Source organism: Octopus sinensis, linkage group LG3, assembly GCF_006345805.1.
Source record: "Octopus sinensis linkage group LG3, ASM634580v1, whole genome shotgun sequence".
Lineage (NCBI taxonomy): Eukaryota > Metazoa > Mollusca > Cephalopoda > Octopoda > Octopodidae > Octopus > Octopus sinensis.
The window spans coordinates 152,747,576-152,762,575 of record NC_042999.1 but is presented as its reverse complement, the minus strand read 5'-3'; positions in this window follow the sequence as shown (position 1 = coordinate 152,762,575).

The following is a 15,000-nucleotide window of genomic DNA, read 5'->3' as shown; positions in this document are numbered from 1 at the left end:
TTTTTCTTTCACCCTTCCTTCTTCTCTTCTCTCCTCCTTCTCCTCCTCCTTCTTCAACTTCTTTGTCTTCTCCCCTTGTTGTTGTTCTTCTTCTTCTATTTTTTCTCGTCTTTCTTCTTTAATGTCTTATGTTTCTTTTACTTCCTCTTTTCTAACTCTTCTTCCTTTTTCCCTCGTTCGCTTCCTCTTCATCCCCATCCTTCTTATCTTTATTGCTGTTGTTGCTGAGGGTGGTGCTGGTGGTGGTGATGGTGATGATAATCACGAAGAATGCTTGATTTCTTTTTTTTTTTTTCGTGTTGCGCCCCCAAGTGCAAAATGTTGCTCACTGAAACGGTGTTTTACAAAAGATACTCGCATGCACCTTTTGGAGTTCCCTTTAATAGGAATGACAACAGGAAAAATAAGGTTCATATTGTCTTTTTAACAATTTTTTAAACAATTTTTTTCTCTCACCTCATCGACAAATGAAAATTTGACGTCACGTCTCCAAAAAAAAAAAAATATATATATATATATTGAAGGTGTACCTTATAATACATTTCACGCATAAAAAAACAAACAAACAAAGCAAAAAACATTTCTAATTGCAGCGTTGGATAGCAATATTAAGCACAAAATAAATGAAAATACTGACATTATAGCTACTCCGAGTAGATATCAAGATATCTACTCGGCGAGAAGAACCATAAGATGTATGCATGTAGCGCTTTAGGCGTAAATACAAACAACGAAAAGCGGTAAATTGTTGGAGTTCTTTCGGGAAAGAAACACCTTCGATATGAAATATTTCTCCGGAACATTGAAAATTTTCCTACTTTCTGAACATCAATCCATGGCGGTTTCTGCAATCAGTTACAGAAAATCAGGAGAGGAGAAATGTAAGGTACCTTATCTTAAGAAAAACGCAGCAGGGTTTTTTGATCTTATCCAATCACGAATTGGTGTCAGTTTGGCAGATATTCTATGCCAACTATCCTTCGTTTGGAGAGGACGAGTATATGACACTATATATAGGCACTATATAGGCACGGGTAAAGGACACTGAGAGAGTGTGTGTGTGTGTGTGTATGTGTGTGTGTGTGTGTGTGTGTGTGTGTTATTTTTAAGACTGAAGGGGTGAAAGTTCAAGCTCAAATGTTGAGCGATACACTGACTAAATAGATGGTTCCACAGTATTTGGGTAGGAAAAAAGCAAGAGTCAATGTCAGGAACATTGGAGATAGTGTCTATCTCTGGCTGGTAGTCACCTCCATGTCACATTATAGAAAGGGTTTCAGCACTGATGTAGCATTTGGTGATATGTGATCGGGTGGAACCCCCATGGAATATAAAGGGTCATGAATACTTCTCAAGATACCTTAAGCAATACTAGGACTGTGTCTTCTAGAGTGTACAGTGCAGAAGAATTTAAAGTTCAGCAATGAAGGTAAACGTAGAGGCAAAACTGATTTAAGAATTCTTCTTCACAGGAATTTCAAACGACCAAAAACAACATGACATGAAGGTTGTAGGTTCTAATGCAAGACTGGGCATTATTCGTGAGTCGGAAAAGAAAAGAGGGGTTCATAAAGTCCAAGTACACTTGCGAAAAACCCGTCATTCACAGCAACAACAAAGCAACATCTAGAATTAAACAGCCTTTGGTCAACATATCAGCTTACTCCTTATTGCTCCACTATCAACAGGTAATGTTCTTACTTCGAGGTGCCGCATTCTTTTGAAGGTACTCCTTCGTAATGATACTAACTCATCCACATATAAGGATGGGAACCATAATGAAAAAAGTAAACTTCCTAAAGGGAAAAATGGGATGAGATTCGACAACAAAAATTATCTTAAGATAACAAAATAGGAAAATGCAGTGAAGCATGCAAATCATGCGAAGAGTAGACGCTCTCAGCAGAGGGGGAATTCTTAACTTTTGAAGGAGCGCCGATTTTCAGTGAGGAGGAAGCAGACTTTTCCGCTAATAAAATTATATTTAGAGCCCTTCATAAGGGTAGCAATATTCTAATGATGCAAATATGAGATATACCCAGCGAATTTCCAAAAGTACGGAACGAACATTCTTAGATAATAACGAAAATAAACATTATTATTATTATCCTCCTCCTCATCATCATCATCAATATTATATTATTATTTATTATTATTATTATTATTATTATTATTTTATTATTATTATTATTATTATCATTATCATTATTATTATTATTTTATTATTATATTATTATTATTATATTATTATTATTATTATTATTATATCATATTATTATATTATTCAGTAGTTTTATTTTTATAGCGTGGTTTCACTTCACTACCGAGCGCAGCTCTGTGTGCCTTAGGTATGTGCTGTGATTTGTTGTGATGCTCTGATGGTTATTGTATGGTAAGTGTTCTGCGTAGGATGTGTGCAGTGCCTAGTAGTGCAACTTTCTGTATGTTATATGTGTTTGTAAGTCCTAGTGTTTTTGTTATGTATTTGTCTGAATATTTTTTATCATGCCTAATGCACCTATTATTATTATTATTATTATTATTATTATTATTATATTATTATTATTATTATTATTATTATTATTATTATTATTGAGTGAGAGAGCAGTTCATGCCATCAAAGTGACACTGGGGTAAAATATACGAAGCCCAATATACCCATCATGACTACCCGTCTGATAAGGGTACACCAGGCACATGCATCACAACCATATGTGCGCGACATGGTGATCTCATATCAAGATAAACAGCACATGCCCTTGCAGGTGGGGCCCAGTTAGAATTTTCTTCAGGTTGAGTAGCCCATCCCGCTCAAACGGTCCCTGAATAAGGGTTGTTTAAGGATGTTGAAAGAACCACCCATGTTTCCAGAGGTGAACTATTCAAACCCCAAAGAATCCCTCTCAACACATGGCTATGATGCTCCCCCACTACTTCTGCTCGTGATCAGAGATGCACATATCGACAGCCACTAAGGGACATGCTCAACTGGTTAAGGTCAAACAACTGACAAGCAAATCTGTGGTATTGAGCAGAATATTTGCTGTAGCCCATCTTTTATACCAAGACAAAACAATGTACATGATAACACTTCCAATCAGTTAAGATCAGAAGCCATGAGAGCCACTGCCTGGTACTGCATCAGGGCATTTATTATTATTATTATTATTATTATTATTATTATTATTATTATTATTATTATCATTATCATTGTTGTTGTTGTTGTTGTTATAGTTTGGCCTTTCAGAAATTTATACATGCAGCACTTAAGTCTCAACCAAACCCGTCAAAGGAAAACATCTTATATCTAAAGATTTTATATCTTTATGAAAGGAAAACATTTTATATCTAAAGATTTATATCTAAAGATTCAAACAGCTGAAGTGACCACGCTGTCGGAAAAGAGAAAATAAATGTTGAATCTGTATGTAAAAGAATCTTCTCTATAAAATTTATAATAAAACTGAATGAGTAAGATTGCATCAACATGGAGACAGACTGACGCAGAATATGGGAGGTACCCATAAGTACCGTCTATTGCAATTCACTTATGTTAGGGCTGCCAGGAATTTGGTCTACATATTTGTTTGCTCTTTTCGATATCATTCCAAGAGCCCAAATAACAACACGCAATGTTCTAACTTCGTGCTGACGCATTCTTCTGATTGCTAGTTACAAGTCCTTTAGATGTATTCCTATACCAAACGTTGTAAGATTCGGTGCTGGCTCTGTACTATATAGTAGTAGTCCGCCGGTTACGACGATGAAGGTTCCAGTTGATCCGACCAACGGAACAGCCTGCTCGTGAAATTAACGTGCAAGTGTCTGAGCACTCCGCAGACACGTGCAGCCTTAACGTAGCTCTCGGGGAGACTCAGCGTGACACAGTGTGTGACAAGGTTGGCTCTTTGAAATACAGGTACAACAGAAACAGGAAGCAAGTGTGAGAGAATGTTGTGGTGAAAGAGTACCGCAGGGTTCACCCCCACCTGTCGGAGCCTCGTGGAGCTTTTCTGTGTTTTCACTCAATAAACATTCACAACGCCCGGTCTGCGAATCGAAACCGCGATCTCACGACCGCGAGTTCGCTGCTCTAACTACTGAGCCATTGTGCCTCAACATTATATAGTAAATCTGTAGAAATAAGCTTAAAAATACTAGTATATATATATATATTCTTTTATTTTTTCATTTATTTATTTCAATCATTTGACTGCGGCCATGCTGGAGTACCGCCTTTAGTCGAGCAAATCGATCCCAGGACTTATTCTTTGTAAGCCTAGTACTTATTCTATTTGTCACTTTTGCCGAACCGCTAAAATTAGTTTATTTTACAATCCACTGTAGATCTTCACATTGATAAATCCATACGTCGCCATAGAGACATGTTGACGGTAGAGAAGCCTTGTGAGTGGATTTGGTAGACTGAAACTGAAAGAAGCCCGTTGTATATATGCATATATATATATATATATATATATATATATATATATAGATATATATATATATATATATATGTGTGTGTGTGTGTGTGTGTGTGTGTGTGTTGTGTGTGTGTGTGTGTGTGTGTTGTATTTGTATGTCTGTGTTTGTCCCACCAGCATCGCTTGACAATCGATGCTGTTGTGTTTACCTCCCCGTAACTTAGCGGTTCGGCAAGAGACACCGATAGAATCAGTACTAGGCTTACAAAGAATAAGTCCTGGGGTAGATTTGCTCGACCAAAGGCGGTGCTCCAGCATGGCCACAGTCAAATGACTGAAACAAGTAAAATAGTAAAAGAATACACTCTCCTGTTTTAAAATATAAATTACTCTGCAAAAATTTTCAACTCTTATGCATACCTCTCGAAAATATATCTACTGATTTGTAATACTGGAATAAACAGATGTGCTTCAAAAGGACACAGGTTGCAACTTAACCCCATTTACATAATACATACTTACATATATACATATTCATGTAAATGTGTGTGCCAACCGTGTCTATCTGTCTGTCTGCCTGCGTATCTGTCTACACACGTACACGCACACTCTTATCTCTGTTGTTACGTGATCGACTGGTACACACCAAATTGGTTCCGTTTCTCTTCTCTTCCTAATAACCTTTTTTCTTCTGTGTTATATAATTTTCCTCTCTCCATCTGTGACATAGTATATAGCCTTTAAAAACCTATCGTTTAGACCTCCATAAACCCTGTCAACAGAATGAGATAGTTTAGCGGACCTGTCTGTCTCTTACCAGGTGTACATATATTTATTCATTATGTTTTGTCTACACTTTCACCTCTTCACATTTTATCAAAAATATAACACAAGATTCTCTACAAAACTTTAGGTTCATAAATTTGCCAGACATATAGACACAAACACACTAACTCAAACCCACTCATACATTAAATATAATATATATATATATATATATATATATATATATATACACATACATACTTATACATATATCGAGCACATATGGGTGTATAGACAAATATTAATATATATATATATGTATTGTGTGTATACTTGCAGATATTTATATAACTGTCACTCCGTCGGTTGCGACGACGATGGTTCCAGTTGATGCGATCAACGGAACAGCCTGCTCGTGAAGTTGACGTACAAATGGCTGAGTACTCCACAGACCCTCTTACCCTTAACACAGTTCTCGGGGAGATTCAGTGTGACACAGTGTGTGTGACAAGGCAGGACTTTGACTTATAAGTACAACTCATTTTTGCCGAAGGAGTGAACTGGAAAGACGTGTAATAAAATACCTTCTTCCTTTCTAGTCTAGGCACATGGCCCGAAATTTTGGGGGAGGGGGCCAGTCGCTTAGATCACTCCCAGTATATAAGGACGAAAGGCAAAGTCGACCTCGGTGGATTTGAACTCAGAACGTAAAGATGGACGAAATACCGCTAAGCATTTCACCCGGCGTGCTAACGATTTTACCAGCCCGCCGCCCTATAAATGCCTTCTTCAAGAATACAATGCACAACCGGTATCGAACTCACGACCTTAGAATCGTAAGCCGAATACTCTAACCACTATGTCACGCGTCTTCACATATATTTAGTTTAATATACATATACCTTAAACTGAAGAAGTCCTGTCGCATTTTTCACCTAATCACTTTGAGAGAACTTTTTCAATATGTTAAAATAAAAGCATTAATTTTAATTTTTGCTTTTGTTCGTTTTTCCGTTTTTCTATTTTTTCATTATCTGCTTATTTCTTCATACCATAGTGGTTAAATTTGCATCGAGGTGTGCATTATATTTAGGCATTCAAATCGCTTGGGATATCCAATACTGAATTCCAATTAACAGCAATGGTGAATGGTACGTAGCAACAAAATATGTATTCATGTTCATGTAACAAAACATTATATAAGAAATAATAATAATAAATGTACGCATAATACGCTGCGGATATGCCATCACACACGAGCTCAAGACATGACCACCCTCGCGCACTTCTCATTAGGAATTCTGGAAGGAGCTTCGTGAGACCACTACAGGTACGCTTCGGACAGATTTCAGTAATCATTGGAAAACTGACTATGACATTGACTCCTTTACTACTTAGCAATATCTAAAGAAGGAACTTTTATATTCCGAAATATTATTATATCAGACTATCAATAATTAAATTATTTATAACAGTTATTATTTCCACTCTGCGTTGTTGTGCCATTCCAGACACGTTACATTTCACAAACAATACGCAATGCTTCCAGCAAATTACAATACCCTCTTATCTATACTTGTGCTTATTTTAATTTCCAATATATGTGTGTGTCTGTGTGTGTGTCTGTGTAAGTCCGTGTGTGTGTGTACACACGCGCGTGTGTATGTTTATGCGTATGTATGTGCATCTATCTATCTATTTGCCCATATATATATATATATATATATATATATATGTAAGTATGTATGTATATGTATGTATGCATGTATGTATGTATATTCTTTTTTCTTTTATCCCTTTTATTGGTTTCAGTCATTTGGCAGTGGTCATGCTGCAGCGTTGCTTTTAGTCGAAGAACTCGAACCCAGGGTTTATTGTTTGTGAGCCTAGCACTTATTCTATGGATCCCTTTTGCCGAAACGCAACATAAACAAACCAACATCGGTTGTCAAATGATGGTGCGGAGACAAACACGGTCACATAAGCATATACATATATACACACGCATGTGCATATATATATATATATTCCATCTTCTGTCTTTCATTTACTATATATAATATATATATATATATATATATATATAATATATATATATACATACATTATATATATATATATATACATATATATATATATATTATATATATATATATATATACATATTATATATATATATATATATATATATATATATATATATATATATATATATGTATATATATATGTATGTATATATAATTAAGAGTCATTTGAATTAGGAGATATCTTAATTCTCAATAATCGTAGTATACTAGCTGTATTAGATCTTTTGATGGTGATAAGGAGATAGATAAAAATTAGAAATGAATTATGATCCCATGACCCCCGACTGTGATCCATTTCTACCAGTCCATAATAGTAGTTTTTTTCTCTTAGTTTATTTCTGATACAATACTGGCAGCATGAAATTCCTTAATTCTCTAGTTCTGATAAAATATTTGCGAAAAATTATATTAGGATATCTTGTCTATTGAAAATTCATATTTTTGCAACTGAAGATGGCGCTGTATTTTAAATTGATGTAATGCTTGCACTGTTCGAGTAAATGGGGCCGCCTGAAACCGCCGTATTCCATTAGTACATTGACATCCTTGTTACTTATTATATATATATATATATATATATATATATATATTCACTAGAGTAATTAAAAGGAGAATTACAAGGTGAAAAAGTTTGTTGAAGAGGTAGAGAGAAAAAGAGAAATGCAAAGTGCTCAGCAGAGAGAAATTTTAAAATCATTATTGCGACTGGAAGCGAAATGACTAAGCGAAATAAAAATAGAAATGTAAATCATCCTTTCTTTCTTGAATAGCTTCCCTTAATCTTTTTCGTTCTGTGGAATTTCCACGAGTCCCACTGGTTTACATATAAATCTTTATAATATAGTTCGTCATTTACATGCTACAGGTCTGACGAATGTACAAGTTTACATCTGATTTGCATAAGGTCTTCTTACATGAAACCAGTTGTACAATTGACGTACGTATATACATATATGTATGTGTATACATACATAATTATGTACGTACGTATGTGCGCAAACTCATGCAGACATTCACACATGTATTAACGTAAGGGCTTGTTATATGGGACGTATAATATTTGCTGTGGAAAGAACTGAATACAGAATATAAAACCAAATTTATCAAATGAACAGATGGTGGTTGTGACTTCGCTTTATTAAAACAGTATTTCAGCCAGCCTTGAGGCTGGGAAAAGTGGCATTCAGCAACTATTTAAAAATGCAAATATATATTGAGTTGTGTGTGTGTGTGTGTGTGTGTGAGAGAGAGAGAGAGAGAGAGAGAGAGAGAGAGAGTGTGTGTGTGTGTGTGCATGTGTGTGTCTACGTACCTACGTTCAAACATAGTTTCATATGAATATTTCCGCGCAATCAAGCGTGTGTGGGCTGGATGTGTGTGTGCGCGTACGTGTTTGCGCGTGTGTGTGTGTGTGTGTGTGAGAGAGTGTGTATGTGTGTGTATGTGTGTATATGTGTGTGCATGTGTGTGTGCGTGTGCGTGTGTGTGCACCTGTGTCTTCTGTTGCTTTGATGTAATTGTTATTATGGTCGTGAGTGCAATAGGTGAGAGAGAGAGAGGGAGAGAAAGAAAGAGAGAGAGAAATAAGGAGACAGAGAAAGAAGGAGAACTAACCGAACAAAGCTAGAGAGCGAAAAAGAGAGAGACAGACAGAGAGATAGGGAAAGAGACAGAGAGAGAAACAGAGAGAGAAGCAGACAAATAACAGTCAGACAACGAGAGGGAGTGAGGAGAATAAAAACGTTCGTTCGAAATGGTACTCAATGTAATTGGTGTCGCTAATATCCCCAAAGAAAATATTAACCGGAAGAATTGATTGCACGAAGCAGATAATCTCTTTGATTGCTTGTCTTATCCTGAAAGGAACTGTGATTGATTGCAATTTATTTTCACTAATATACATAATACACATACACACACACACTCAAACACTCATGCACTCACACTCATACACGCAACCGCATATAAAAGCATATACACATAGACTCATGTATGTATGTATATATATATATATATGTGTGTGTGTGTGTACGTATGTATGTGTATAAGCGTGTGTTTGTATAATACATAAATCTTAGTAGTATTCCGAGTGTTCTATGATTGGCCTCTAGCGAATAATAGTAACGACGCTCCCAATGTAGATTACATGTGTGTGCATCTATATATATATATATGAGTGTGTGTGTGCGTCTATATATGTGTGAGCAACTATATATATGTGTGTGTGTGTGTGTGCATCTATATACATGTGTGAGCAACTATGTATACGTGTGTGTGTGTGAGCAACTGTGTATATATATATATGCGTATGTGTGTGCATCTACATATATTTTTGAGCAACTATATATATATATATATATATATATATATATATATATATATATCTGTGTGTGCATCTAAATACGTTTATATATGTGTGTGTGTGTGTGTGTGTGCATCTATATATATATATATATATATACACATTTGTGTGAACATCTATTTACGTGTGTGCAACTATATATGTGTGTAGATCTATTTATATATGTGTGTGCATGAGTGCATCTATCTATATATGTGTGTGTGTATGCATCTATATATATATGCGTGTGTGTATGTGCGTGCGTGTGTATTTAGAGTGTCGTGTGTGCCTTTTAGCGCGTTATATGTGGTTTCAAGTATTCTTATGTATTTCTCTTAGTGTGTATCTGTGTATGTTTCTGTCGGTGTTTTTCTATCTATTACAGTATATATGTAAGACGCTCTACATAGTTATGAGCACATAAGTATTTCGTGTGTAGTTTTTCCGAATGAATCGATATATCTGCGAATTCATACATACATGTGTACACTTACACATACATATGTGAATATATATATGCATGAATGTATATGTGTATGTGTGTGTGTATTCTTTATTCTTTTATTATTTTATTTGTTTCAGTCATTTGACAGTGGCCATGCTGGAGCACCACCTTAAAGGGTTTTTATTGGTCTCTTTTGTTAAACCGCTAGGTTACGGGGATGTAAACACACCAACATTGGTTATCAAGGGATAGTGCGGGGACAAACACAGATACAAAGACACACACATACGCATATATATATATATATATATGTGTGTGTGTGTGTGTGTGTGTGTGTGTGTGTAGTAAATCAAAAACAAAACGAAGAACAAACACGAGAAAAAGACAACGCGAGGACGTGGTACATGTAAAATATTAGCAAAAGCCCATGGAAGGTAAGAAAGGTGGCTTTAGGTTTCGAGCAAAGCTCTTCGTCAGAAACAGGAGATGGAGGAAAGTTGAAGAAGAAAGGAAGACGGAGAACAAAAATCGCCAACAATCCACATGTGGTTACATTACGACTGTCTTATTTCAATTTCCGTCTACCAAACCCACTCACAGGGTTTTGGTCGGTCCGAGGCTATAGTAGAAGACACTTGCCCAAGGTGCCACATAGTGGAGCTGAACCTGGAACAATGTGGTCGGGAATCAAGCTTCTTACCACACAACCACGCCTGCGCGTGTATGTATGCATTTACATATTTATATAAATGTGTCTTGTGGCCTTGGGGTAAGAGTGTTGCATCACGATCGCTGGATCATGTTTGATTCCCACACCAGGCGTTATGTTCTTGAGCAAAACTCTCCATTCCACGTTCCTCAAGAACATTCAGGTGTAAATGGTTATAACCTGCGGATCAGGGGAATGTTGGCTTGCCTACCTAGCCAGTGAGGTGGCATCTTTGCAAAGCTAACAAGTAATGCAAAAACGCATTGTAGACAGTGATGTATAGTAACAACCCTTAGTTTGGTCGATCACGTGATATATGTACATAGATAGATAGATACATACACATGCATACAATGAGTGCTTATTGTATGCATGTGTGTTGACGATAATGAGCTTTGAGAACTAATTGGCACTCCGTCGGTTACAACAACGAGTCTTTCAGTTGACCCGATCGACAGAACAGCCTGCTCGTGAAATTAAAGTGCAAGTGGTTGAGCACTCCACAGACACGCGTACTCCTTCAAATACTTCTCAGCATTGTGACTAGTGATTTGTAATATCTCATAGTCTGGTCAGTCACATGGTCATGTTTTATATTTTACTTCCTCATTGCTTAGTATTTATTCTTAACAAACTATATTAATTTCATTTAGAATTTATATTTCGTGCACTTATCACAGAGAAAAAATATTATAAAATTATATATAATCCTGTATTTCAAGTTTAGAATTAAAAGAAAATTGAATAGCATTAGTTGTTCTAAGGAATTAGACACATTATTCTAATCCTTTATTTGTCTCGTACTTTGTGAATTATAGCTCGAAAAATCGATGTTCTCTAGCCATGAATAGCTAACATTGATGTTGTGTGTTTTAAAGCGCTAATAGTAACACGTATGTGAAAATAGTACCTTACTAGCGAATAAAAATTGTTGTTTATGTTAGCTGAATTATCAAATTCTAAGTAGAGTGTATTAAACCAAATAATCTTGCACTTTCGTATTCTCATCTAAAATTGAAATTGGTGATTCGTATACCCTAGTTTCTCTCAGAAGTTGCCCTTTGAAAGGGATTTTCTGTACCATAATATAATACTTTATTTGGTTATACTTCATAAGTTTCAGAATATTTCTGTCCAATCCTTGGTCGAATAAGTAAAATGTGGAAGTATGCTTTTTTGTCTCACATAATTATATATCAGTGGAGGCGCAATGGCCCAATGGTTAGGACAGCGAACGCGTGGTCATAAGATCGCGGTTTCGATTCCCAGACCGGGCGTTTTGAGTGTTTATTGAACGAAAACACCTAAAACTCTACGAGCCTCCGGCAGAAGGTGGTGGTGATCCCTGCTGTACTCTTTCACCACAAATTTCTCTCACTCTTTCTTCTGTTGGCCTGCTCGCTTAGCCATTGGGGTGGCGTCATTTGAAGGCTAAAACAATGCGAAGCGCATTGTGACCAGCAGTGTGTAGCAGCATCTGACAGCCTGGTCGGTCACGGTGACGGTGATAATTATATATCTAAAAACATTTACAATGGCGATCAAAACTTTCGGTCACATGCGACTGGGTTAAATTCACTCAAGAGGTGTGATTCGTACTTTTTTTTGTTATTAAGTACTTTAAAATTATTTACTTTCCTCGTACTGACTAGGAATAGAAAATAAGTGAACATGTAGGCGCAGGAGTGGCTGTGTTGTAAGTATCCTGTCTACCAACCACATAGTTCCGGGTTTAGTCCCACTGCGTGGCATCTTGGGCACGTGTCTTCAGCTATAGCCCCGGGCCGACCAATACCTTGTGAGTGGATTTGGTAGACGGAAACTGAAAGAAGCCTGTCGTATATATGTATATATATATATGTGTGTGTTTGTGTGTCTGTGTTTGTCTCCCTAGCATTGCTTGACAACCGATGCTGGTGTGTTTACGTCCCCGTCACTTAGCGGTTCGACAAAAGAGACCAATAGAATAAGTACTGGGCTTACAAAAAATAAGTCCCGGGGTCGATTTGCTCGACTAAAGGCGGTGCTCTAGCATGGCCGCAGTCAAATGCCTGAAACAAGTAAAAGAGAGTATGTGAGATTTCAGATAAATAACTCACTTTAAAAATAAATGAGAAAACTTTATCTGATATAAAGATATGCAATACTTATGACTTAGAAGTAACGTAAGTAAAAAAATTTACCCTGAAGCTAAGCGAAGCTAAGAAATAGAGCTGTATGCTGGAAGATATATATATATATATATATATATCGAGTTAGTAAACGTTTTTATTTTAATTTCACTAAATTTATCAAGCTTCTGTGTTTCTAGTACATACTTCGCCTTTTAATGTACTTATATATGAATAATATATGGCTTGTGCTAGAAACACCAGCGATAATAATTAATTTTATTTTATCGCACTTCGACCTTGTTTATATATATATATATATGTGTGTGTGTGTGTGTGTGTGTGTGTGTGTGTGTGTGTGTGTGTGTGTGTGTGTGTGTGTGTGTGTGTGTATTGTGAAACATTGTAAGTTCTTAGAAAAATAAATATATGGGTGGAGTCTTGGTGAAATACGGTCTGGATATTTCAGCTTAAACAGCGTAAAGGAAAACAAACTTGCTCAATAAAACAGCACATTTCACCTGCCTAGATTCCGACCCATACCCAAACATTTGCAAGCCCAGCACCATAACCAACCATCTCACAGTTGTTAACATAGCTTCTGCCATTGTTATGTGGCTAAGAGAATCGCTTCACAACTGCATGGCTTTGGGTTCAATCCCACAGCGTGGCATCATGGGTAAGTATCTTCAACTATAAAGTCGAGATGATCAATGAATTAAGAGTGAATTTGATTGACAGAAACTGTGTGGAGGCCCGTTACGTAAATATATCTATGTTTGTCTGTCTCTTTGTGTTTCTGTTTTTCTCAACATGGTACCACTTCAAAACCGATGTTGGTTTGTTTGCATACCAATAAATATATACATGTAATATAAAGTATGGCTGTGTGTTGTTTCCCGACTACATGGTTCTGGGGGCTCAGTCTACTTCCTCGCACCTTGAATGTGTTAGACGGAAACTGAAAGAAGCCCATCGTATATATATATATATATATATATATATATGTGTGTGTGTGTGGAGTGCACGTGTTTCTGTGTACGTGTTTCTTTGTACCTGTGTTTGTCCTCCGCATCCGCTTGACAAACGGTGTTGATTTCTTTACCTCCCCCGTGACTTAGCGGTTCGTCAAAACAGACCGATAGAGTTAGAACCAGGCTTGAAAAGAAAAAAAGAATAACTGCGAACGATTCATTCGACAAAAATTTCTTCAATGCGGTACTCCGGAATGGCCGGAGTCTAATGATTGAAACAAAGAAAACCTATATATCTCAGATTAATCAGCCGAAATTGCGAAGATGATCTGGTTCTTGACTGATGACTGAGGGCTTCGAATGTCCCGTCCTGTGGTTCTTGTGTCGTCTCTTTGGTGTTTCATGTTCTTGTCCATGTCTGTATTTATTTATTTTTTACTGTTTACATATATATATATATTATATATATATATATATATATATACATGTACATACACGCTCACATACAGACACATTGATTAAATCGGGCACATCATTTTTTTCAATATACACATATGGGGCTGGCAAGAAAGTAATTTCGTTTTTCACGAATAGACAGTTACGATTTTTTTAATGATTTTTGTCAACGTTACTTTTTCCTTTTCACATTTGATAGCCGTTACTTTTAGCCTATTCAAGAAGCAAATTGCGCATAATTTTGCAAACAGCTATTGTAAGTTTTAACATGGCGGGCAAAAACAAACATTTTCGCTATATTTTGCTTTTTTTATTTCTATAAGGGCAAGAAAGTTGCAGAGGATCACAAAGAAATATGTGGAGTTTATGGTGTTGATTGCTTAGTGGAACGCACATGTCAGAAATGGTTTTAGAAAATGGTTTTGTTCTGGAGATTTTTCACTCAAAGATGACCAACGTTCTGGTCGACCTACTGAAGTTGATGATGACCGAATCAAAGCCATAATTGAATCTGATTGTCATATAACTGTGCGGAAGATCGCAGAGAGTTTAAATGTATCACACATAACAATTGAAAATCACTTAAAATGTCTTGGACTCGTTAAGAAGCTCGATATTTGGGTTCCACATAAATTGAAAGAGATTCATTCAACACAACGAATCAATATTTGTGATATGCATCTCAAAC